This window comes from Monodon monoceros, unplaced genomic scaffold (assembly GCF_005190385.1).
Source record: "Monodon monoceros isolate NGI ecotype Baffin Bay Population unplaced genomic scaffold, NGI_Narwhal_1 Super_Scaffold_5, whole genome shotgun sequence".
NCBI lineage: Eukaryota > Metazoa > Chordata > Mammalia > Artiodactyla > Monodontidae > Monodon > Monodon monoceros.
Genome location: NW_021703782.1, coordinates 104,873,870 through 104,900,982, shown reverse-complemented (window position 1 = coordinate 104,900,982; position 27,113 = coordinate 104,873,870). Strand labels below are relative to the sequence as shown.

At 53.3% G+C, this 27,113-nt stretch overlaps 2 protein-coding genes across 22 annotated transcripts in view; one reads left to right on the top strand and one right to left on the bottom strand.

The window, feature by feature from the left end:
- RALGPS1 (Ral GEF with PH domain and SH3 binding motif 1) overlaps positions 1-27,113 on the bottom strand; it is a 286,283-nt gene that overhangs the window by 80,145 nt on the left and 179,025 nt on the right. The gene's annotated exons all lie outside the window — the stretch shown is intronic.
- ANGPTL2 (angiopoietin like 2) overlaps positions 16,311-27,113 on the top strand; it is a 32,591-nt gene continuing 21,788 nt past the window's right edge. The window contains exon 1 of the mRNA XM_029201529.1: positions 16,311-16,817. The gene's annotated coding sequence lies outside the window, so the exon portion shown is untranslated. The remainder of the gene's footprint in view (positions 16,818-27,113) is intronic.

Below are 27,113 nucleotides of genomic sequence, written 5' to 3'. Positions count from 1 at the left end.
ACCTTCGCAAAGGACTCTCCCAGAGACTCCCCACTTGGCTCTGGGGAGAAGCACCCGCCTCATCTCAAACTACCCTTGTTGTGAGTCCAGGACCCTCTCTCCTGCACGACGCCTCCCAGATTCTTCACAGGGGTGGGTGTGGGGAAGGGGCTGAGACTGGAGGTGGGGCCGGAAACCATCACCTCCGTTCCGTTCGACAAACGTTATACAGTTACTCTCGGCTGGCCGGAAGCTCTGGTAAGCTACGAGCTTGTTAACAAGAAGGGGGTGAGGCATTTCTTTTCACCTAACACCAGCAGCATGTGTCACAGAGACAGCTTCTACTGCAACATTAAAGAAACAGAGCTCTGTATCAGTTCTGGGGACAAGACCTCGCTCCTGGTGACCCTGGGCAAGACCTTTGACTCTCTGAGGCTCGGTTTCCTCATCTACATGACGTAGGTCAGGATAGAGCTTCACACTGTACCTGAACTTCACAGTACACACGGCAGCTGTGATTATTTATAGGAGTTTTCAAAACCCAGAGTTAAGGAGAGACACGCAGGGGTCCTGGGTGGAGAAGGGATCACAGGCTCGGTGTCCTCAGGCTGCGCCAGTTCCGGCAGAAGAGCCTAGCCCAGTGCCGGGTACACGTGGGCCAGTAACAGGTATTTCCTTGAACGAGAGGTGTTCTCTTAATTACAGAAGACTGTTCACCTGCTACTTACTAACGCGGCGTTCTGAACACAGATCTAAACTGAATTTGGTCCAGCAACCAAAAGAGACTGTGGGTCGTAAAAAGAAAGAAAAAAGGAGGAGAGACCCCTGTGTGTGTGTGTAGGGTCGGTGGCCCTCCCATCCGGGAGGGGCGGGAGCCGGCAGCTGTCTCCCGGAGCGCCTGCTGGAGCTGGATGGCAGCCGTGAATACTTTCTTTCTAAGTGAAGCTCTTCTCTGTGTGTGCTGAATTGCGGCATTCACGGGGGGAGTGAGGACAAGAGCATTCACCAAGCGGGTACCAGCCATCCGTGGGTGCAGCGCGGGGGGCAGGGGCCCGAGACCTGGCTGGGCCAAGGCTCTAGCCAGAAAGGAAGCCGAAACCCACTCCTCCGGCCATCCCTCCGACCCCCATGGTAGGTGCTGGGGTGGGGGTGAGGGGACCGGATGAGCACTGTGACCACAGACCTCGGCAGGGGAGAGACAAGGCCCAAAATAGGTTGAGCGTCTGGGGCGTCAGCTGGGATTCACCCCTTCCAGCAAGTCAGGGCTCAAGCATTCTGTTTACCAAAAGCTCTGCACACATAGAAACCAGGACGGTCTGGATTCCACGTTACAGGGGACGGCGGGGGGTGGGGGGAGGGCGCCCCGGGGTGCGTTTCGAGGTGTTGAAAGCTTCTCTGACAATGCCAGGGAGGAGGGCCAGGTCTGGGGGTGCCCATAACGAGCCTGGCAGAGGAAGAAAGGCGATGGCAGGCCTGCGGGCGGGCGGGGGCTCGTCCCTGCTGGGCGCACCCCACCCCAAGCAGCTCCAGCCTGGCAGGTAGCGGGAAGGGAGTGACGTCTGCAGACAAAGGCGGCTCTGCGGAGGGGAACGCCACCGAAGCATGCTCTGGAGCCCGTGAGAGTAATCGTAATCAGAACCAGCTGAGGACGGAGCTGCGCTTCCAAGGGCTGCCAGGAAGCGGGATCTCCAGCGGCAGAAGCCTGGGGATGTTTCTCTACCCAGGAGCGCTCCCCTGCCCCGCTGCTCTTCTCTCTCCTGGGCCGAGGGTGGGTGGGCATCGGGGAGCAGGGCAGCCCCCTGGGGTGCACTGTGCCTCCTCCCTTGTGTCCTCCTCGTGCGGCCTGGCTGCCCGCGCCACAGGCTCTGCAGACGTGGAAGTGCCTTACGTGGACACGTCCTAACCGGTGACAAGAACTCTGCGAGCTTGGTGCCTCTGCGCGCCCGCTTTGCAGATGACGGCACTGAAGCACTGAGAGGCGACAGGAAGTGTTCAAGGCCACGCAGCTAGTAAGTGGTGGGAAGCGTGATTTTACAGCCCACGCTCTATGCAGTGCACTGGCCTGCCTGCTAGGGAGATGACGACGACGATGATGAAAAAATAAAGCACTTATTACATGGCAGGCACTTTGGATACCTTACGTCATTTCATTCTCATGACAACCCTATGAAACATAGGTATTATTTTTATTATCCCCAATTTACAGACGGGGAAATGAAGGCACAAAAGATCAGTTACTTGCCCAAGGCCATTCGGCCAGGAAGGGCAGGCCTTGGGCTCAAACCCAGGTCCCTCCGACTCCAGCACCCATGACTGTACCACCAAGCCCTTCACTCATCCACCCAACAGCAATGACAACTGAGCACCCAATGCTGTGTGCCAGGCACTGTGCTGAGCACTGGGGACCCAGGGGTGACGAGGTGACCGCTTCACCCGCACAGCCTGCTGCGGGAAGGGAGAACACCAATCATACCAGTAAATAAATAAACCTAAAATTCCAAGTGTGAAGGAAAGTGTATCTGGCCTGAGCGATGCTTCAGAAGGTTTCTTTTTTGAGGGGGAAGCAGTGTTTGAAAATTTATAAAAGTAATTTCTGCAAGATGATTTATTATCTTTTTCATGTGCCTTTTATTTCCTATTCTGTGCCAGGAAAGCAGTTGGAAGTCAGGGACATGTTAATAAAATTGGTCGAATGAAGCTTGTTTCACAGTCCAGACATCACCTGCTGCTTAAATACCGCATTTTCCCAGGTCAGTGACACCTGGCCATTTTGGTGAAGGAGAGGCAAAGGGAGAGGCTAAAAGCCTCAAGCCAGCTCCCAGGAAATGGCTGCGAAAAGCCAAACCACACTTTCCTGGAGTGATGCATAACCGACACCTGCACGTGTAAAACTGCCGTCAGAAGTAGGGATGGTCACGGCTGGGCCACCCGGCCTCATGTTCTTGGCAAACTCATCTATCTTGAGCAGTGGTTCCCACAGCGCCGTCCTCATGGGAACTTTTTAGAAATGCAAATTCTCAGGCCCCAGCCCAGGCCTACAGAATCAGAAACTCTGGGGTGGCGAACTGTGTGTTAACAAGTTCTCAGGTGATTCCAAAGTTGCTAAAGCTTGAGAACCTCTGATCTAGGATGGGCTGGAATGATGAGCATAAGGGACCCAGCGCTGATTGAGTGCCTACGATGTGTCAAGCACACAACATCTCAACCTTCATAGTAATTCTGGGAACAAACAGCATTATCCTACAAGTGAAGAAATGAGGATCAGAGTTTCCCTAACTTGCCCATCCTCATGCTGCTGGGAAGCTGAGAGCTTAAAGCCTGTTGTTAACGGCTGTGGACTTTGGATGCAGACAGGCCCAGCCAGTCCAAATCCTGCCTTTGCCACTTACTGGCTGTGTGGCAGTGGGTCAACTCCCTAACCTCTCTGTGCCTGAGCTACCTCATCACTTAAAATGGAAGACAGTAAAGGGAACCTCTCCTGGAAGTTTCTGTTTTTGAGGATTCAGTGAAACAATCCACTTAAAAGGCCTCCCACCACGCCAGCCCCCAAAATTGATGTGATCAAGTGCAGGCATTGACTCTCATGTACTTCACTCACAGGAGAGCTCTTCAGACTAGTGTAGTGCCCAGCTACTCTTATTTAGAAATAATTCTACCAGATTTCTGGGACCTCAGCTGGCGAGAAGCAACAAATCAGGAGAGGGATGGGAGGCCGGGAAGGGAAGGGGACTGCTGCCTTGGAAAGAAGAGCTAGAAAAGTAACAACAAACACAGCTGCCTGGAGCTTACAGGCAGTAAAGTTAGTCTATTCAAGATGACTGAGTCACCAAGGAGAGTGTGATTAGCCAAGATTTTCAGCGGCTAGTGTGCTCTGTGTGTGTATGTGTGTGTGTGTCTATGTGGGTTTGTGTGAAAAGCTTAATGAGAATGGATAAAAATGTTTAAAGCATTGGTTGTTTCAAGAGATAACCTTGTAGCTTCCCATTCAACTTGATTATCCAAAACGGCTTGGTCCTTGGAGCCTGAAGAGCTGAGGCTTGCCCACGACCGAGGCAGGTCACCAGGGTCTGAGAGGCCAGGCTCCTAGTGCCAGACTGCCCAAGTTCAACACTAGCCCACCACGTACCCACTCTGACCCTGGGCAAGTCAAGTAACTTCTTAAGCCTTGGTTTCTGCCTCTGAAAACTGGGTAATAATAAAGGAACCTATCTCTTGGGGTTGCTCTGAGGATCAGTAAGCACTCAGTAAATGTTACAAATCACACTTGGATGTGCACATGTGCACTTTCCACAAGCCTGCTTCCCGCCATGTTGGTTAAGCAGACTTCACATACAGGCTGCAGACCAAGGCAGGGGCAGGGAGGCAACTCTATGACTAAAGGACTGTTGGTCGTGAGGCTCTGCGGGAGTGGTTCTGGGACCAACAGACATGCAAACCAGAGAGGGAAAACTAAAGGAGGCCATCTGGAGAGATACAAAATGACCAGTGATCTCCCGAGGACCCAGTGTGTTGGAAACCCAGGATAACGGGGCTCCCAGTTACTAAAGGAAGAGAGCCAGCATTTACCAAACACCTACAGTGTAGCCTGTATTGCACTAGGGTATTTGCACTCACATTGATTCACTTATTCCTGCCAGCCATTCTGGGAAGGTGGTGTTACCGTCCACAGTTGTTAAGTGAGGATACTGAGATGCAGAGAGGATTGGTAACTTTCAGAAGTCACGTGGTTAATAAGAGGCAGAGGTAGAATTCAAGCCCAGGCCTGGCTGACCCCCATCACGCCACCACGACAGCCATGGTCCAGCAGGGAGGGAGGGAGCTGGCGATACACCTGTCCTCACTTTCTTCCCACCCTCTCATCACCTGCTGGCACCTGCCATTGGCCAAACCCAACCCGAAGCCAGAAGGCAAGGGAGCGCATCGAGGCAATCCATACAGGTCAGGCTCTGGGCACGTGGCAGCAACTGGAGAATATCTAGCACAGGGGAAGCCTGTCTCCTGCCCTCCAGGGTTTCAGCCTCAGAGCTGAGATTTATCCAGTCCAGCACAGGGAGGGTGAGAGGAAGGGCAGTGGGGGTGGTCTGGAGGCTAGCGGGGCTGAAGCAAGCCTCCTGCACCAGCTGCCCCTACTCCCTGCAGGGCCTGTGTGGGTGCCCCTGAGATGCCACACTCCAGGCCTACTAGTCAGAGAAGCCAGGGCAGGTCTGAGAGCCTTAAGCCCAGGAAGATGCAGAAACAACCCATTCTGATTTTCAAGGGCCACAGCTACAAGTTCTCGCCTCTCCCTGACAGGGCCTGCTGCAAAGTTCCCCTTCCAGCTTTGGGGCAGCGGAGCCATGAATCTTTGCTGAAAACAATTACCAGCAAGCCCCAGGAGACCCTGAGCTGTCCATGTCTCTCCAGATAGTAACCTTGTGAGCACCCACCTCAGGAGCTACCTCAAGGATGAAAACAAACTAGTCCACTCCAGCCTGAGGGGACACACAGGATCACATTAACAGCAATTCAAAAATGTTTTATAGATCCCACCAGCATAGCTGCAGCACCTCAAGCTCATTCCCAAGTCTCCCCCAGTTATTTCTGGTAGTGTCTGGGGTAAGGTCTCCTCACTCCAGCTCCTTGCTGGCACCTGTTTCCCCACACTCCTAGAGGATGGTGCCCAGCACTACCCAACTGTCAGTGCTGGCTGTGCTCAGGGCTGCCATGTACAGCTGCACAGGGTGTGCACTGCCCAACTGGACAGGGCAGTCCCGACTGTGGGTCACTACCTTGTTCCCAGAACTCTACCTCTAGGGCTCCCAAATGGCAAACCTTCAAGGTGCTTATCAGTGCAGCGCGATGCTCACCATATCAGAGGCGCGCTGGGTTTCTGTCAGCTCTTCCTCCAAAACCTAGCCTGAGTCCAACCACTGGTCACTATCTCCTTGACACTGCCCTGGTGCCAGTCCCCTTGCTTCTCACCCGGACAGCCCCTCAAGTCTCCTAACGGTGTTCTCAGCTCCATCCTTATTCCGCCTGGACCACTCTCCACCCAGTACCAAGAGGGACAATGAGAAAAGACAAAGCAGTGCATATCGCCTTCCTGCCTGCAACCCTCCAGGGGCCTCGACTGCACTCTGAATCCAACCCTAAGGCCTCACCTGGCCTACAGGACCTGCCCGGCCTGCCTCTCTCGTTCTGCCTCCCTCCAGTCTCCTGCTTGGCCCCTCTGCTGGGCCACACTGATCTTTCAGGGCCAAGCTCATTCCCACCCCATTGCGTTCGCACGTGCTGTTCCTCTGCATGGCTGCCTCCTTCCAGTCTTTGGGCCTTGGTTCACGTGACCCTCCCTCCTAGAAGCCTTCCCTGAGCACCCCGTTTAAAACAGCCTCCCTCCCACCGCCGCCCACCCCCAGCTTCCCTATTCCATTAGCTGGTTTCATCGGTCTGGAAGCTCTCTCACCTCTTCATTGTCTGCCTCCTTAAAGAGACACACACCCCAAACGGCCAGGCGCTGTGTCTGTCTTGCTCACTGCTGCGTCCCCAGCTCCTGGCACCGTAAACATGTGTGAAATAACTGAGTGGATGTCTCCCACAGAAGAGGGGGCCTTTGCTCTGCCCCACGGCACTTGCTGAGACTTGTGGCCCCGAGTCTCACGGCTCAGCACTGCGTGAGCCCTGGTCTCACCACGAGTGCAGTGAAATCAGCTCCTCCGGCCTCTGCTGAGAGCCCTCGCTGTCCAGAGCTCAAGCTCAAGCTGCTCTCTGGGAGCCAGGCCGGATTCAGGCTCCATCTTGGTGGCACCGGAGGTCCACGTGCCTGCGTCTGCGTCTTTGCTCCATCGCTTCAGCTGTAGGCCCTTGGGCGAGCTACTTCATCTCTCTAAACCTTATTTTCCTCAGCTCTAAAAGGAGGAAAGCGGTGCTTCTTACCACCTGGAGTTGTTGTGAATATAAAGAAGATAATTCACATGGACCTTCCGCACAGCGCCTGCGCCCAGTAAACGCTCAACAGTGTCGTCACCATTACTAGTTCCCATGAAGTTGTCTCCTACGTGTTCTTCCGGGACCTGAGCACAGCCATCCTCCCATATCTGCTCAAGCAAAGCAAATCCAGAGACGCCCCCCCCTTCAGGCGCTGGCTCATCGCTTTGGATGCCAGCTATAGATAACTTGTGAACAGCAGCTCCCTACGGGTTCACTGAGAAAGATGAAATGAGGGATTTAAAGAGAAATGATTAATATCCGTATTCCCAGAGATGCACACAACATGGGCCTATCCTCAAGGAACTCATAGCGCAGGAGAGGAGAGCAGATCTGCAAGCAAACGCATCCACTGGGAGGGGGCGACGTCAGCGCCGAGTGGTGGCCCCGTGGACCCAGGTGGCCCCCTGCAAACACGCAGCCCGAACACTACGGAGAACCTCACGTCAAGTCAGATTTTATCACCAAATGAACTTGTGCCAAACTTCTAAAAAAAGGCTTGCTGGGGTGTTTTGTTTGTTTGTTTGTTTTTGACTTTTTCAGCGATTTGGGGTTCTGAATTTGTGGAGGAGGGCGTGTGCTCTCACAGCCAGGGCCGAGTCATCCATCAGGTGCAGCCAGGCACAGGGCCGGGGGCTCACGATACTATCAGGGGCCCCCAAAATGTTCTAGCTTCTTTTAAAATGAGAGGAAAAAGTGAAATTTTAGGTCAGAAAATGCTTTAATATATAATGTTAGCATATTTGTCCTTACACCAATGCAGTCATGGAAGATGGTTTTTAATATTTTTAGTGGGGGAAGGAGCTCACCAAGTGCCCAGGGTGGGAGGGAGTTGCGGGCCCTGCTTGAAGCGCTGCCCGCACAGAACCCGGGAGGACTGGCTGAGATAAGGCCAGGGAACGGACGGGCACAATGCCCGATACGGAGTAAACAATAAACGATGACGACAGTAACGACCATGATATTTTCACAGTCTCTTTTTTCTCACCTATAAAATGGAGTAACTGCTGCCCTCCCCACCCCCAGGCCTGCCGTGAGACTCAAGGGAGACAGCAAACGCCAAAACACTTTGGGGACCAGCCCTGCCTGCAGAGGAGAGGGGCTAAGACCGGGGACACCGACATCATCCACTTGGACCAGGAACATGAGCGGACGCCCCTCTGCTGCCTCACCCACACCCGGCGGGACGGCCCCGAAAGGCCCATCACAGGTACTGCCTTCCTTCCTGTACCTGCCTGGCGGACGGAGCAGTGGAGAAGGGGGCAGGGCAAGGCTGGGGCAGGGGCACCCGGGAGCCAGATCAGTGGAGGAGGGAGTTACTCAGGACTCCCAGAGCCAGCTTGGGGCAGGCCTGGGGCAGCTCGTCAGGGGTTTAGACACAGCCTCACCATGTCAGGGCGGCTGTCTTTCTCTCCTTGGTCTCCTCCCCGCTCTCCTCCTAGGTAGACTCCCGAATGGTGCCCCTTGCTGCCCTCACCCCTGAGACCCTGAGTCAGAAACCCTGGAAGAGCTTTCGAAGGCTAGTATTCCCCTGCAGTCATTCAACAGTCATTCACTAGCGTGTGCTTCTATGCACTAGGCCTCAAGCAAGATGCTCAGGCCAGAGCCCACAATGAGGCAGCCCCAGGCCCAGCCCTCGGAGCTCTATGATGACACCAGCCCATCTCCCTGCCAGCGCCAGCACCTCTGCTTCGTGATCCCACCCTGGCCTCATGCCTGGGGAGCTCACTCCATCGATCTCTTGCCAGAAGCCCTCATTTATCCGCTCAGCCGCCTCGCTGGGCCCCAGGACAGATAAGCGAGGTCGGCAACAGCTTGGCTACCCCTCGGGACGAGAATTTCAGCAGGTATCTATCTGTAAGCAAATTGCGGTCCTTTCCCACTGACGGTAAAACTGCCTCCAGTCCCTCATCTCCTGTTTAGGACAAAGGTCCCGTCTGATACAGACAACAGTGTTCCAGAAGCAACCGTTTTTTAAAATTTTATGCTGGATGGGGATGATTTTAAACAGCTTTGGAAATTTCCTGTGAAGTGTTTGTTACGAACCTACGAAGAAAACCAGGAAACGAGAAAATTAAATCTCTCCTGTCTCTGTTCTTCAGTCTCCCCTCTTGGGGACAAGCCCCCACGTGAGCTGCAGGGTGAGAGAGAGGCGACAAACCAAATGAACATTCCTTAAGATACTGTTACGAAGACAAAATGAAAACCACTCAACTGAAGTCTCAGCAAATTGGCTTCGGGCAAATTGGCCTGGAGCCCATAGGTGGTGCTCAGATGGGGTTTAACAAGTATCTGTTGGCTGAGCAGCGAATGTGTTTGGCAGGTGATGTCCAGGCTTGAGAAGAGGCACTGCCCGGACTCTGGCCCCTGGCAGGCGGGTTGGGAAGTCGGGAATGAGATGGACAAGCCGACAACAGGCTCTCCAAACCGCTTTGTAACTGAGCATGTGCTGAGATTTGGATAGACTTGCCCGGCAAGCACTTCACAGACGCAGCGTCCTCGTAGGGCTTTCCGTGTGCTGGGACATCCTCTGTGACACTGGGTAGTATAGGACGACTATTAGCACTGCCTTAGATACTCCCCCTAAAAGAAGTCTCCTAACTTCTCACCGGGAAACATGTGGCTCCCCTGCCAGACATGAGGCAGCGAGTCACAGGACCCGACCACGAGGCCTCCAGGAGAGGAGGGGACCAGCTGGCTCACTCTCAGCTCAGAGGCAGCTGCTTCATTAAATCTGGAGGGATGGACGCTTCTGGCAGTTCCACAGCCTTCCTGATGCTCGGACACTCCCGTAGGCCTTTCCAAGACCAGCCGACCAGGAGAGGAGGGGCCTTGCCTTTTTGTCCCTCACCCATGGCTCAGCCTCACGGCAGCCTTGATCACTAAAAACTGCCACACTTCCTCGAATCTGAGAAGTCGTCAATCATTAAGTGGGTCATGTTCTAGTAAAAGAGACAAAGTACTGCCAATTAAACCCTGACACGCTCCTAACTTTAAGATGCCTCTGGATTTCAGAGATCCTAAAACAAGAAAAAAGTGTTAAAAAGTTAGAATCGAAGAAATGTAACTTGTTTTCAGGACAGCACAGCACAGCGTTCCTGCTATCTTTGATGTAAGTCTTCATCACAGTCCCATTACTGCCTAGCAGTGTGGCCTGGTGCAAGGAAGCTCACGTTGCCAAGCCTCACTCTTCTTGTTAGTAGAACAAAATAGTAATGCTTCCCTCATAGGGTTTTGGGAGGAGAAGAAAAAAAAGATACCTATAAAATATTGAGCTTGACACCCAGCCCATCGCAGGTAGCTACATAAAGTGCTCTAACAAGGCTTGTGAGGCCACACGTTTCTTTCATCTTCTACTGCCCTGGTGGGTACACTGAGCTGAACCAAACTGTGAATTATTGGGGCTGATATTTCCCAACAGACTATGACCAAGAACAGGGAGGGCAGACAACTGAATTAAGGACCACCAACCAGCGGGCTAGGTTTATGGTAGGGCATCAGTAAAAAAAGCAGGAGGTTTGGGTGAGAAGGCGAATTCAGTTGGGATGTGCGGAGGTCCAGTTCCTGAAAAGGAGGAGTAGGTTGTATTGAACTAACCCACTGGTCAGTAACAATGATAAAAGCTGGATAATATACAAAAGACAACTGCTTGAAACACCTGAAAGCAATCCAAAGCAATAGAAGCTGGAGGAGACATGGTCCTTGAAAGACAGGAAGCACACTAGGGTATTTCCCTACTCACGGTGATACACAGAATGACAAAACAGAACGCAGCAGCATTACTGGCTGGGAAGAAGAGAAAGAGATTGGACCTTGAGGATGGAAATTGAAGGGGAAAATGCTAGAAAGGAGAAAGCCACAGAATGAGGAGCTCCAAAACTACTACACAAATTCCCCTTGATTCCTTAGTTAACCCCTAAATTGTATACATGGAGAGAGAGAGAGAGAGAGAGAGAGAGAGAGAGAGAGAGAGAGAGAGTCCTGGGAGCCCAAAAGAAAGCAGCAGCTGACAGGCAGAAAGTTCAGCAGCTGCCTGAAAGATGGAGTTTGGAGTTCAAGTCCTGCCAAGTTAATGGGGCTTAGCCGGCACTTAAGGCTCTCAATTTAATCCCAGAAAGGCCATGCCTTACAAGTGGACCCAGGATTAAGGGTTATGCTCTAGGATTAAGGGCAAAACCAAAATAAACCTATCTGAACAAAACCTAAAAACCAAGCCTCCACAAGATCAAGGGAATATGCCAGTAATTTAACTGCCTGCCAGAACAAAACACAACATTCTTGAGAGGAAGACAATAAAATACTGAGTCTTTTCAACGTAGCATCCAAAATGTCCAGCACACAACTTAAAAATTATAGGCGTGTGAAGAAGCAAGAAAACGTGACCCACGATCAAGAGAAATAATAAAATTAGACCCACCGATGACCCAGATGTTGGAATCAGTAAAGAAGGACTTGAAAATGTGTACATGTTATGAATATGTACAGGGTTTTCACGAAATGAAGTACAGAATGAACGCATGGATAGGGAATCTCAGAAGAGAAATGGGCCACATAAAAATAAACTAAGTGGCAATTCTAAAACCAAAAGGGTACAGCACCTGACATAAAACATAATTTGGATAAAATTAACAGCAGATTAAATACTATAGAATAAAGGATCAGCAAACTTGAAGCCAGGTAATAGAAACGATCCAAACAAGCACAGAGATTTTTTTTTTTTTAAAGATAAAGATAAATGAATGGTGCTTCAGTGACCTGTGGGACAACGCCAACTGTGTAAGTGGAGTTCCAGAAGGGGAAGGGAGAGAGAATTGTGCAGAAGAAATATTTAAAGGAATAATGGCCCCCACCCTCCCCCGCCAACACATTCCCAAATTTAGTGAAGAATATCAACCCAAATTTCCAAAGCTGTTTAAAATCATCCCCATCCAGCCTAAAATTCTTAAAAACGGTTGCTTCTGGAACACTGTTGTCTGTATCAGATGGGACCTTTGTCCTAAACAGGAGATGAGGGACTGGAGGCAGTTGTACGGTCAGTGGGAAAGGACCCCAATTTGCTTACAGATAGATACCTGCTGAAATTCTCATCCCGAGGGGTACCCAAGCTGTTGCCGACCTCGCTTATCTGTCCTGGGGCCCAGCGAGGCGGCTGAGCGGATAAATGAGGGCTTCTGGCATCAGACCAATAGCTGATCTAAGAAGCTCAGTGAATCCCATACAGAATAAATATGAAGAAAATCAAACCTAGTCACATCATCGTCAAATTACTGAAAATCAAAGATAGACAGAAATCTTAAAAGAAGTCAGAGGGGAAGAGACCCACCACGTACACAGGAACAACTACAAGGAAGAGAGCTGACTGCTCATTAGAAATAGTGTAAGCCAGGAGACAATGGAAAGGCGTTTCAAAAGTGCCGAAAGGAAAAAATCAGCTTGGGAAATGTGAAGCCTGAAATGCTGGTAAGACTCTGAGGTTGCGAGATACAGCAAAAACCCCCTCCCAAGCACCCCTGTCTACGAAACACACATTATTCGTGCACTTCCCCCCGCCTCAGCCCCCACCCCTCATACACAGTTATCTCAGTAGAACATCCCAACATTCCCAACAGGAAAAAGAAAAACAAAAGAACTGTAACTGTCAGGAAGGTGATAAATAGGAAAACACATGAAATTTATACAAACTGTGGGACATACTGAAGATTCTTTGTATTCTGCCACCATGTAAACATCACACATCTTTTTCATTCCGGTAAAAACTATAAAAAGAAAAAGAAAGATTCCCTTTTCCTCAAATGCTTTAGTCACATGACACCAGTCCAACAGGCAGGTGGAAACGCAGGGATGGTGCTCACTGAGGTCAGGAGGATTCCAAGATCTGGGAGCCATCAAGGTGGTGGCTTGACGAGGATGTTCTGGGTACGAGTGGGGAGGAGCCTGGAGGCAGGGAGAAGCGGCAGCAACTTCCTGAGTAATGGCGAGTGCCAGGCATTGTGCTAAGCGCGTTAGGTATGTTATCTTAATCCTCACACTAACCCCTAGGAGTCAGGATTATCATTGCCTTTTTTAACAGGAGGAAACAAAGTTTGAGAGAGAATTGGAAAGTTGCCCAGGTTAGCGACAGAGCTGGGATTTGAGCACAGGTTCGTCAGCCTCTGAGCCACAGCTCTTTACCCTCCCCTGCCAGCCATCCGTTTATTCAGTCTGCTGTGCTGGGCTGGACAAAAGGAGAGCTCCACACGGCCCACGCCACACATGCCCCCATGCTCAGGGCACTCCCGGGCAACTAAAACGACCAGAGCCAACGTTACTGAGCACTTACCATGTGTGGTACACTTAACGTGTCACATCTTATTTAATTTTCACAACAGCCCTGTGGGGGAAATCCTTACATCATCTTCATTTTCCACAGGAGGAAAGTGAGGCTCAGGGCTACTGGCGGTAGAACCAGAATTTGACTGCCCAGCTCAGGCTCCCCAGGGGTGTGCTTGATTGCCCAAGGCCACCAACAAGGCAGGGGGTGAGGAAAGATGGGCAGGGCACGGCCACCCTGCTGCTCCTTTCCCACTTGGTGGGATCCCAGGAACTTGGAATTGTGAAAGCAAATCTGTTTAGCAACCAAGGGACTTGGGCTGCACCTATTCCCAGAGCAGGGGGGATGTCCTGGGAATGCTTCCTGCCCCAGGGGGTCCCATCGCTTCCAACCACCTCTCTCACCAAGACAGCTGCAACCAACTCCCAGCAGCTCTGATGCCTCGGCCGCCGCACCTGTCAATCCAGTCAACCCCAGCGCGGCCCTCTTAAAGACAAAAGCAAGCCGGAAGGAACCCTGTCCTGCTCAGAACCTTGCAGTGCTTCCCGACTGCCCTCGGGATGAAGTCTCCCCTCTGACAAGGCCTCATCCTCTGCCACGCTCCCCTTCTCTCCTCCGCACCGCACTCCCCTCAGCTCCTGGAAGAACTCGCAGTTGCCCTTGCCTCAGGGTCCGCTCCTGTTACTACTGCAGCGTAACAAATTACCACCAAAACTTTGCGGCCTAAAATAACCATTTCCTTATCCTCATGGGTTCTGTGGGTCAGGAATTCAGACACGGAACACTAGGATGGCTTATCTCTGCTGCCTGATGGCTGGGGCCTCAGCAGGAAGACGCTATAGCTGGGGATGACTCAATGGCGAGGGGCCTCTTTCCTCCCATGTCTGGGGGTTGATGCCAGCTGCCAGCTGGGACCCATGGTACATGCAGTCTTCACACGTCAGCTTCCGGGTAGCTGGACTTCTTGGGGTCCAGCTTGGCTCATGGCGCCAACACAGAGTGTGCCAGTGAACAAGGCAGAAGCTGCACTGGCTTCTTTCACCCAGTCTTGGCAGTCGGGTAGTGTCACTCCCACTGCATTCTACTGGTTACAAGCAAGTCAGAAACCACCCAGATTCAAGGGGAGGGGGCAGAGATCCTACCTCTCATTGGGAGGAGCGTCAAGGTCTCACTGTGGCGGGGAGATATTGTTGGGGCCACTTCATGCGCTATTCTCTCCGCCCAGGCCACCCTCCCTCTAACCTCACCACCTGCTAACTCTGACCCATCCTCCAGGTTTCAGCTGAAGCACCACTTTGTCAGGGGCCTGCCCTGACTGCTTCATCAGACATCCTGCTTAGATACTCCCTGTGCCCGGCACTTCTCAGGTGCCCAAGTCTGTCTGTCTGTCTGTCTCCCCTCCGGCCTGCGATCTCTGTGAGGACAGGGACTTTGCCTTCCTGGTGCTGGCTCAGAGCAGGTTCCCAAAAAATACATCCTGGAAAAGAGAGTCAGAGAGAGATAGAGAAAGAAGGAGGGAGGGAGGGAAAGAAGGGAATATGCCTGCATCCAGGCTGTCTAGGGCGCAGCTCAGAAGAAGTTGGGCCCCTCTCATATGCTCCGGCTGATCTTGAGCCCCCAGCCTGCCATGGCCCCACCAGGACCCTCCAGGCCCTCTGGAAAATCCACAGGGCGGGCAACACCTTCACCCCCGGAGTCGACGTGGGGAAGGTTTCTGTGCCATCCTGCTGTCTGGCTAATGTGGTGGCCTGTAAGATGCTGGGGTCTTCTGGCAAAGAACACCTTTGCCAGAGGACAAGGTCTGAGCAGGATGGGAGAAGCTGAGGCAAGAAGGAAAGGTGCTCTCCTTCTGCAAAGACAGGGGTGGCTATCCTGGGGAGGGGAGGAGCACGGTGGACCCAGGAACATGATACACTGTGCCTAGCGGCGCAGAGAACCCCACTGAAGTTTCTCTCCCAATTTGTACCCAAACATCATCATCACCACCACCATCATCACTAAAAATGTTTTAAAAGGGAGAGGAGAGTTACCGCCAACACTGCACAAGGCTGTTGTCCCGGCAGAGGACAAACCTGCCCTGGCTGCTCCTTCCCAGGACTCGCCTCCGCCCACTGAGCAGGCCCGTCCCCCCGGCCTGTGCCAATGAGCCTGTAGGGCCGCTCGCTGCGTGGGGTCCAGTGCTGTCTCCTCTCTTGCTCTGACTCCACAAACATTCATGAGCTCCGTCTCGGGGGCAGGCTCTGTGCTGAGGGTGCCGATGGACTCCCATCATGTGTTCCTCAAAGAGCCGGACGGGAGGTCCCAGCGGAAGTTCTGGGAGTGCGAGCCCTGACCTGCTGGACGCCAGAGTCCTGAGTTCAGTCCACTGAGGCCTCCTCGCCCTATGCTGAGGCCTTTCCTGCATGACCTCATAGAATCCTCGCCGCAGCCCTTGGAGGTAGATTACTTGTTTTAGCTCATCTACTGATGCATAAGAGGGATGCCCGGAGAGATGCAGTGACTCAATCAAGGCCCCTCAGGTGGGAAGTGATGGAGCATTTCCCCAGCGCTGCCCCCACCCCAGCCGGTGGTAATTCCACTGTCCCAAGCCACTGCTTCTCCCTAACTTCACAGCCCAGATCCCACTGGCTGCTGTGCAGACAGCCTGGGGCTCCCTTCCCCAGGGTTTAGAGGTAAGAGTGAAGCCTCCAAGAAGGGCGGCTGATGGGGAGAGGCCGTCTGTGCGGGGCTGCCCTGCCTGCCCAACTGGGGCTCGGCGGGGCAGGCCTGGAAGAGGCAGCGATCCAGGGGAGGACCCGGCTCCCTGCAGCCCACACGCCAACCCGCTGCCTGCACAGCTGGGGCGGATCTAAACCCATTACCTGAGTCAGAGGGGAAGCTCTCTGCCTCGGCAGAGCGCACCCGGGGCTGCCCGGGCTTTTGGGAGCCGTTGGGCCAGGGAGCAGAGCTGGCCTGGCTGCTCGTGCCAAGGAAGGAGGGGGCCCGACGAGGCCGCCAAAGCAGGCTGGGGCGGGAGGGGCCAGGCCAGCTGGGGCTGGAGCTAGTGTGACATCACCGGGCGGCCCGCCTCTGTCTGGGGCTGAGGGGAGGCCCTGAGCCTTTCTGGGGCCTGGGGGATCCTCTTGCACTGGTGGGTGGAGAGAAGTGCCTGCAGCCAACCAGGGTCAGGCTGTGCTCACAGTTTCCTCCGGCAGCATGTAAAGGCTCCACAAAGGAGTTGGGAGTTCAAATGAGGCTGCCGCAGACGGCCTGAGGATGGACCCCGCGCCCTAAGCAGTGCCGCCTGAGCTCCGGACCTGCCGAGCATGGCACTGGGGCAGCTGCCGGCCCCCGCGAGAGAAGGCAGGTCGTGAGCCACCCGGCGGGACCCCGGGCCAGTCCCCGCCCCATCCCTGGCCGGAGCCCCCGCTGTGGAGGCAGAGCGGAGCGAGCAGAGGCCAGTGAGGCAGGGCTGCTCTGCGGCCGGTCCAGCCTGCGACTCAGGGAGGCCATGGCCAGGCTGCCCCGCTGACGGCCGAGGTTAAGCATGTGAGAGCTGCCCCGGGAGCCAGGCAGGAGGGAAGAGGTAAGAGCCCGACTGTGGCACCGAGGGATGGGGGCGAGAGGCAGCAGCTGGCTCCGGGTCTCTGGGCTCAAGAACCCTGACCCCTCCAGCCGGGGAACGCGATGCTCGCAGCTGGGCCCTCCTGCTTTCGCTTGGAGCCAAACAAGGCATCTGCTGGGACAGGACCTGTGGACACCTGGGTAGAGGGTGGAGTTCTGGGGGCGTGAGGTCATGGCTGGGGTTTCGAGGGCTCCATCAGTAAGCCCCACTCTCCTTCAGACAAAGAGCCTTTGGGGTGAAGGCAGGCGGCTCCTGGGCAGGGCTCCGCAGCCGGGGTGTGTGCGCGAGCATGAGCTTGTGTGGACGGGTGCCCTTGAGGGGCCAGCGGGCCGATGGAGTCACGGACGCAGGGCTAGCCCGAGGACTCCGGAAGTTGTCTTTCAGTTTTGGGTTCCTATGCACCCTGGCTGGAGACTCTGCTGAGGCAAAAGCAAAAGCAAACGTTGTCCTGCGAGAGCCGGGAGCCCTCGTTCAGAGAGTTCCCTGGCACTGAGCAGCCTGTACTCATGCCCTCAGCCGGGGAGGAGAGGAGCAGAGGGGTCCATAGCCGGGAGGGACACATCAGCCAGAGGTTCCTGCCGCTGTGACTCGGGGCACAGCGCTGCCCTGGTTTCCCGGCGGGTCCGAGGACGTTTGGTCCCTCCTCGCACAGGACGGGACGGGATGGGACGGGACGGAGCCCCAGGTCTCCAGCAGGCTGTACGTGGCCTGGCCAGGACACAGGGGAGGATGAGGCTTCCCCGGCACCCGGCAGGGGGACGGTACAGGCTCTGCATTCTGAGTCCCTTGAAAGCACTCGTTAGATAACATTTCCAAACAGAAATTCTTCACTGATCCCTCCCTTCTCCTCCTGTGATATGTGTGTCACGGGTCAGCTATTGCCTCTGCTGTGGGATTACGAGAGCTCCCAGAGGGCAGTTCGGTTACTTAGAAAAGGATCCCCTTTCACCGGGGCTCTGAGGAAAGTTGAGAATGCCACTTCCGAAGCCGGCCAAATGCTCCCCACATGTATTTTTCCAAATTGAGACAGAGTGAGGTAGTATGCACAAGCTAGGCTCAAATCCTAGCTCTTCTACTTATGAGCTAAGTGACGCTTGCAGATCATTTAGCCTCTCTAAGCCTCAGTTTCCTTACCTGTAAAATGGGATAACAGTAATGCCCATCTCTTGGTAACAACTAACTCTTACATTGCACTTACCAAGAGGTAGAGTCCTCACAACCACCCTATAACACAGGTACTGTTAGTCATCACCATTTCACATGTGAGGAAACTGAGGCACAGAGGTTAAGTGTTGTGCCCAAGGCCACATGGTTGGTAAAACCCAGCACTCTGAACCACGCTCCATTGCTTTCTAGGAGGAGCGCGTGGGATCATGACCGGGAAGGCCTTAGCACGGTACCTGGTGTGTGGCAAAGCCTCAGAAAACATTAGTCACTGAGTATTATGAGCCATAACAATCAGAATTGCAGAGAGAGAAGAGCAGAGACCCAGATTCTCTATCCTGGATACATTCTGCTGGGGTTGTCAGGAAATCCCACCAGGCTGAGCCAGTGCTATGACCACTACTGCCACCCACGCTGGGGATCCTCCCAGGAGCCCGAGGAGGGGGGCTTTATGTCTGGGGCAACTGCAGCACATCCAGATCCTAGAAGTCCACACGAAGGGGGAGTGCAGATGCACCGACAAAAGGACCTCGGGTGCATCTGATACCAGCCTTACAGTAAAAACATCCTACCCCTCACACAGCACTACTCCCCTGCCTGCTGGTCCGCTCACCAGAACCAGCAGGGAGGAAAGCAAGCTACCACCGTGCTGCAGGAGGTCCACAAAGCGGGAGGACCAATGCCAGGCCTGTCCTGGGGTTGCAGAGGGTGAGGCAGGGACCCCTCCCCCAAACCCCACCCCCATCACCCAAGTCTGGCCACAAGATAAATGGCCAAGTCTGGTGGATTTCATACCAGCCAACACTGATGCATCTTAGCCCCAGACAGTAGCTTCTCTCCTGTGGCCCCAGAGGTCCCTGAACTCTTGGAAGCATTTGGAAAGGCTGACATTAAATATATCCTTCTCTAGCACAAGGCCTCTGGGGCTGCGGAAGCTGCAGGTTTCCTGGCTCCACCCGGGAACCACGGTGCTCACTATGCTCTCTGGGCAGCCCGGGCCAAGTAGAGACTCTGACTGACCTCACAGGCCTGCCTAACACAAATTAGCTTAATTATTATTCAGTAAAGGCAGACAAAAATGTGTGAAGCACATGGCCCAGGAAGGGACTGCACGGTATTCCTGCACTTTCATGGGCAGAGCAACTAAGCCATTTCTCCATCACACAGTGATTTATTAAGTACCACTGTGCTAAGTAAGCCACATGGAGTATCTCATTTCATCCTCGCTACAACCTTAGGAGGCAGGTTCCAGTTTTAGCATCACATTTTACAGATGAGAAAACAAAGGCTCAGAGAAGTTAAGCAACCTGCCCAAGGTCACACCGTTGGTGATTCTGTGGGAGGTGAACGCTGGTCAGTATGGCTCCAAAGTCCACGCCTTTCCCTGCCTCACTCCAATGCCCTGTTCAAGGTGTCTCGCAGTCAAGTCTGTTTCGGTTGGTGTCCTAGAGACGCTGCACCATCCCATCTGAAAGCCACGTGCTTACCCGCTTATGCCATAGAAGCCTACCTCTGAGACAGTACAGGCCTCATCGCCACCCCTCTTACAACCAAGCCTCAGCACAGCTACACAGCACGCCTGCGGTAGCACAGTCAATGAGAGGTGGAACTGGATTCCAAGCCAGGCTGTCTTAGCTCAGAACCCTGCGCAGCTGGTGCTCTGTACGGCTGCCGCCCCCAGCAGCTCCATGGAACTCTGCACCAGCTCAGTGGGGCAGAGCCTCGGGCCAGCAGTCATCTATGTGCCTGAGATACCACTGGTGTGTTTCCCACGTTCCTAACTTGGAGACTTCAAGGGCTGCAGAACCTGAGCTCAGGTCTTCAAGGCCTATACCGGCCACACTTGAGCAATTCCGGAGAAGAGATCTGGGAGCTGCAACTGGCAGCTACAGCAGAACAAACAGAACAGGCAGCAGCCCCGCCCAAGGCAAGTACATTCAGCTTCTGGCCTCTCTCTGAGTCACAGCCCACTTTGTCCAAACTGGTCTCAATTGACAGCAGTCAGATGGGGGAGGCGTTCTGCTTCACGACGCCCACAGCCCAGTGGGAAGAGGGAGAAGGTGAATCTAATAATCACACAAACGCACAACAGTGGGAGACCTGTAAGGAGGAGGCGTGTGGCGCTAAGAGGGAACTGTGAGATGCGTGGCGCTGTCCCCATTTTACAGAAGAGGGAACTGAGGGTCAGCGGGTGCAGCACCTCTGCCAAGGTCTCTCCACTAGCGGGCCAAAAAGCAAGGATCCAAGTCCAGATCTGGGCCCATTCCACCCCAGCCCACTGCCATCCCGGACAAACACACTGCGGGAATCTCAAGAATGAATCAATCCATTGAATAGCATTTCTTTTCTGCGAATTTATATGAAACACCCCAAATAGAAGGGTTATTCAGCCACTAGCAGCTAGGAGTTTGTGGTGATAGATGGGTCACATCAGAACCACATTCTGAGGGTAGTTTCTATGACAAAACCACATTCCGACACAACGATCATAAGCCGTATGACTGACTTAATAACAGCCTTGGGAGGGGAGTTAAAATGTTACAGTGTCCCGTTCCACGTACACATCAGTTTTAAGACACATTCTGATCACAGACATGTTAACGTGCTGGGTGGGGGGAGCCAGGCCTCTCACAATCAAGCTATTGTGTTAGGTGGATTCTCTGGTGAAACCAGCCTGTCTTAGGGCCAGCAGCCCCAGAGCCTCTGCCTCCCGCTGCTGCCTAGTCCTCCAGAAAGGCATGTCCAAGACCACCTCAGAAAAGCCCAGAATGAACTCTGTTCTTATCTCTGAGAGATGCCTGAGGACCCACCCAGCTCCAGGAATGACCAAAGTCCTGCCCAAGATGGACCCACCCCAGCCCCCATGAGGGAAAGGTGGGATCTCTCAGTCACTGCTGGACCTCCAATACCCACTAAGGACAGGGAGAGAAAGGATCTGAATGAATGAACGAAGGAGGGAAGGAAGGAGGGAGGGAGGGAGCCTCAGACCCAGACACTGTGGCCCCCAGAGGGCAGGCACCTACCTTGCTCCTGCTCTATCTCCAGACCCCAGCAGAGTGGCTGGCACAGAGGAAATGCTCAGGAAATATGTTCAATGAGTGAAGTCCCTGAATTCCTATTTAGTAACCCAGGTGCCATCCTAGCTATTGGGTATTCAGAGGGGGAACCGCTCTGACCCCGCTTTTAAGAAGCTTGCAGTCTGGGGTAGAGAACCAGACATGCTGTATCTTGGGGGCTGTGATGGAAGCAGCCCCAGCTGCTTCTGGGAGCTGGAGGAGGGAGAAGGGAGGGGGCCCTCCCTGTGAACAGCCAGCTTCACTGAGAAGGTCAACTTAGCAAGGAAGGGAGGCATGCATCAGGCAGGACACAGGGAAGGTGACGAGGCAAAAAGAACAGCGCGTGCAGATGCAGGGAGGCATGACAACACAGGCTCTATCTTTCAGCAGGACACCGACAAGACCAGATGTGTGTCTTAGAGAGATAGGCCTGGAGCTGCAAGCAGTGAAGAGTGCAGGGGAGAGAGCGGCTGAGGGCAGGGAGGCCAGGAAGGACTGTGTGGGTAAGAAGGCTGGCTATGGAATCCACAAACCTGGTTCCAAGCCTAGCTCCACCACTTGGTAGCTCTGAGGCCTGGGCAAGACTTCATCCTTACCTCTGTTTCTTCATCTGTGAAATGGGGATAATCATAGCCCCTGCCTTACAGAATTGCTGGGATCAGTGAGGTAGGCACAAAATGGTTGTCCCAGTGCTCAGGGGATAGGCCCTGCCAACAGGCTGAGGTGGCCATGGTGCCAACCACTCAGCCTGGCTCAGAAGAGCAGCTCCAGGCAAGGTCCGGATTTCCCAGGAAGCTGCCCTGGGACAGTGCTGTCCACCCAGTCCCTAGCTGTTCTCTCCCGTCTGAGGCTCCCCCAGTTCCAGGGCTCCAGAGCACAGGAGGCACTGCCGGAAATGCAGCAGCCAACGCAGGAGCCGGGCTCAGAAATGGCTTCTGCAGACTCTCCTGCCTCTGCTCTGTTGGCTGAGGCTCCTGGCACAGAGGGCTCAGTGCACAAGCTTTGGGACCACCTCAAAATGGTTCCCAAATAATGTACCGTGGAAAAGGAACAGCAGCACCCTCGTCCCCCTGGCAAAGGCAACCAGCTCCCGCCGCCTAACCACATCCCCTCTTGCCCCATGAGCTCACAGTATGACCACAACCCGCCTCCTCCATGAACTCAGCCCTGCCCTGGAGCCAGCAACACACCAGTGGCAGGAGCATCAGGCAGATTCGACCCTCCACTGCCACTCTTCCAGGCAAATCCGTCTGATCCTACCTACCTGCTGCTCTGGTTCACGCCTGTGTTCCCAGAACCCATGACAGGGCTGGACCCAGGATGCAGCGATACACAATGGCGGGCTGGCTGGGAAGGCTAAGTGGATGGAAGGCTGGCTGGCTGGACAAACGGCTCATTCGAAGGTCTTATTAGAGTTGAACTGGCAGGGTCTGGGAATCAGCTCCAGACTCCCTGGGTACCCACACTGACTTTCGGTGGGGATGATTCACAGAATCCTAGGCTGGGAAGGGATGGCAGTTGGAGATGTGGCTATTCCCTCCCTGGCCTCCAGGCTGGCGGTGAATCACCAGGACAAGTGATGCACAGTTCCTTCTCCAGGGTTTCTAAGGTGAGGACACCACTGCTCATCCTAGATGTCCATTTTGGGGTCTCACCACTTGGATAATCAAGAACTGTTTCTAGCATCCAACAAGACTCACTCTTGTGCTGACCTGAAAGCTATTTCTACTTTGTCAGTCAAGAGTGACTAAGAAGTAATCTGCATCTTGGCCATTAAGCAAACCGACAGGCACCTTTTACTCATACTGGTTGGAGAGATTCTCTTGATGGAGGTGAGGACATGGACCTTGCAGTCGACAGCTGAATCCCAGTCCCGATATTTACTCCAAGGGACCTTAGGCAAGTGACCTAACCTTTCTGGACCTGGGTTTCCTCTACTGCAAATACAGATAATAATACCTTTCTCCTAGGTAAGGAGACCAAATAGTTTGTTACTCAATCAGGACACCTTTGAGAATAAAACAGGGTGCTGTCAATAATTAATAAGATAATAGGTCTTAACTGGGGCCAACCAGCATGCATGGTCCCCTATTCATAGGGTTGTAAGCGCCAATGAGATAGAGCGTGGCTGAGCACACAGTAAGTTCACAACAAACAAATGGTAGCTGTTATTATCTATCCTATTGGTCATGTGGTCAGCTGGGCCCTCTAGGGCCATTTCTTCTGGAATTTTCCTTTATCTGGATCCCTCCCTCATCCTGGATTACCAATTGGTTTGGTACCACCTAACTGCACATCATACATCTCAACCAGCTTTGGCAGGAAAAACTGTTTGTCAACTTCAAAGTTTTGATTTTTTCTTTCTGTCCTGATGTTGGTTTAACATCACGATTCATGCTCGGTTCCATCAAACTCACTCAAGTGCAGCTCAAGTTCCTAGCTTCCTGTCAGGGGCCCGTCGGGCACACTGGGGTCAGGTGGCAGTTCCAGATTCCCTTGCTGCCTTGAAAGGGGCCCAGGCCTCCTGCAGTGCCTCTGGCCTGGACTCATACCTGGCTTTCATCTGTGATCACAGAATGATGGGGCAGGGCTGGCTGGGGAGGGAGGGATGGGTTCTGTGAGCCCCCAGACAGGACTACAACGTGGACTAATGATGAAACACCATCCCGGGAGCTGGATTTAATTCAGGGCCAGCAGTCCCGGGGGTTGCAAGAGCTCTCCTGTTCTCCCCCTGCTTTGGAGTGGGGGCAGTTGTCAGAGAACAATCTCCTTTGAGTTTTCCTGTCACTTCCATACATGCAGCATGGTATATATCTTGGGGTTCTGTTACCAACTGCTACTTAGTTAAGCTGGTAACTTTGGGCAAAATGACTCATGGACTTTGAATCTCAATAGTTTGCTCACCTGCAATGGGGACAACTGTCAGCTCTGCTGTTAGCCTTAAAAGCGTCTTTGTGGGAATCAGAATATTGCTGTGATTTAAATATACAAAACTACAAAGACTGTGAATGTGACTTGTGCTCCCTAGGGTTGCATAGTGCACAACCTGGGCCACCACACAAGGCAACCCTGAAATAACGGCTTCCCTCCCAGGGCTGTTGGGAGGGTGAAGTGAGATAATGTTTATAAAGTGCTTGAATCATGGTGATAATTGGTTGTAGTTACTATTTTTTTCAGTATTTGAAATTTTCTTATTCCTACCCTTTGGGGTGAGAACTCACAAGATGACCCCGGGAAAGCAGCTTCTGCCACAGGGCAGGACACACAGCTCTGTCTTATGAAAACGATTCTTCCCACAAAGTGGCCCCTCACCTGGGCTGCGGGGCTGCCGTGCTGAGAGGGACATGGACAGGCGGTGTGGGGTCCCACCACAGCAGGCCAAACAGGGACACCTAGAGCTGCCCACTGGAGACTGGGTGGGACCCAGACCCTGGGGAAGTGGCCTCCCAGTGTGCAGAGCCCATTATGTGGCTCAGTCGCACCAGCCCCAGTTGTGGGGAGGGAAACCCGTGCATAATGGAAACTCCTCACAATACAATGTGGAAAAGCAATTTCAAGAATCATTTTTATTTTCACTTTGAAGCCAAGGAAAACAGTTGGATTTGCTTTTCTTTGTTGGTCATAGGAAGAAACTGAGGAGCACCTCTTTGATTGGAGTTGAGTTCTTCTCCAGGCCTAAGATGGCTGGAATGCTGGGGAGTTATTTCTCTTGGGATGCAATTAGTTGAAGAAATATCAAGAGAGCAAAAGTAAACAAACTCATTACTGTCCATTAAGAACTGCCAAACTTGCAAAAAACTGAGGAGGGGGTTGGAACCTTTAAGGAAAATAAATTACGCCAAGGCCAAAGGCAGCACAAAGAGCACAGCCCTTGGTGTCAGGCTGACCCCAGCTCTAGGCTGAGTCAGCTCTGGCTCTTGTCTGCCATGTGCTCCTGGGCAAGTCACTTAGCCTGTCTGGGTTTTGGTGCCCCCATTTATAAACTGGGGGGAATACCAACCTTGCTGGATTCCCTGGGACAGTGTATGTCAGGCACCTAGCACAGTGCCCTGATCCTTCCCTTCCTTCTTGTAACCCGATTGGCTCCAAGTCACTCCCGCCAAGCCCAGACCCCACAGAAATGTGACAGTAAGACCCAAAATCATGCGGCTTCATGACTGGTCCCACCAGCAGCAATGCAACCTTGAGCACATTACCTGACACCCTCTTGAGCTTCAGTTTCCTCACCCTCAAAATGGGCATAATACTACTAACCGGCTCTGAAGGTCGTGGTGATTACATAGATAATGCGTATGTATAGGGCCTCGTGAACCTAAAAAGCTGTACGAGTGTTAACCGTCAAGTTTCGTTCTCTTTTTAACTGAACAGCTACAAGAAATGCTCTTTAAAGATTGCCCAGTTTCTGATTGCGTTTGCACGTCTGGTGCCTCCCCGCTCTGTGCCCAGCGCTGTGTGAGATGCTAGGGACCCCATGACAGCCAGGACCAGTCCAACCAGCGGACTCCTTCAGGGTGGGAGGTGAGGCTAGACAGAACTCCTGGGCAGGCCCAGCTCTGTGACATGGAACAAGGCCCTCGGCTGTCAAATGGGAGAGTTAGTCCTGGTATCTCCTCGGGGTGGGTGGTAGGATCAAGGAGATGGTACACGTACGTGCTGGACACACTGCCGGAATGTGGTCAGCACTCCTCACCGCCAGTCGGCTTTGCTGGTGCTCTCATGCTGCTATCATGCCATCCCCACCTCTGGCTTTGGAAGCACTTCCACAGTCCTTAGCTACTGTGCAAGGTGGGTTGGATCACCCCACTTCACAGAAGAGGCTCAACCTTCAGGATCTCAAGCCCAAGGGCACAGAACTTTGCCTGGGAAGCTGTGAGAGCCCACACTTGGGAAGGGACAGAACTCAGTGGTAAACAGTGCCACCATGCCAGGTCTCGAGGCCTGAAGCCAAGTTGCCTTCCTGGTCCTGTGGCAGTAACTTGGCCAAGGTGGAGCCCTCGCCGGCATCCGCAATCAGCATCACAGCAGCATGGAGAGGCAGGTGAGCGGCCTGTGGGAAGGCAGCGCCGGCAGGCCCGCCCAGGCCAGGAGGGGGACTCCTCCCCATTGGTGTGGGTTGGGTGTGGCCGCCGGCACAGGAGCAGCTAAAAGTGCGCTGGAAACTAGGCAAACGGTCACAAACTCAGCGAGGTTTACACTAACATCACTGCAGCCCTAACCTCATAGTCTGACCCGCACCAGAGGCTCCAAACACCTTTCTCTGCCTGGCCTGAAAGGCCTGAGCTGGCCTTCGGAACCAAGCTGGGGCTTCATCATTCAAGTGGAAAGCAGCTCAGCGTGGCCCTGGAGAGCACGGGGTCTGTTCTGTAACTTCCTGCTGTCCAGGCTGCCCACCAGAGAAGCCCCCAGAGGGGTCTGGGGAAGACAAAACCTTCAGGTTCTGTGGCATGGTTGTTATTTTAGGGTAAATTAATGTGAAAACAGAAAGTCATGATGCTAATACTTTATTACTAGAAACCAGATTAAGAACATTTCTTTGTAGTCATTAAGAGTTTGAAGGTTTGAGTACATCAGGCCAGGGCTGAGTCCTGGTTCTGCCACCTTCTAGCTGTGTGATTTTAGGCAAGTCACTTAGCGTCGCTGAGTCTCAGTTTCCTCATCTGCAAAATGGAGGGAACTCCCTGGCGGTCCAGTGGTTAAGACTCTGTGCTTCCACTGCACAGGGTGTGGGTTCGATCCCTGGTCGGGGAACTAACATCCCGCATGCTGCGCATGGTGGCCAAACAAACAAACAAAAAACAAATAACAACAACAAAAAACTAAAACGGAAATAACAACAGTATCTACCAAGAAGCCATTGTGAGAATTCAATAAAGTAGAAAACCCTTGCAAAATGTTGAGTGCAGGGTCAGGTACACAGTGGGCACTCACTAAGTGGATGTTAGGGATGGTAGTAATAAATGTAATACACGCCCCCGCCCTCAGGCAGTCACTTGCCTGGGGCTCCCCGGCCCCGCCTGCTACACCCCTTTTCGTAGCA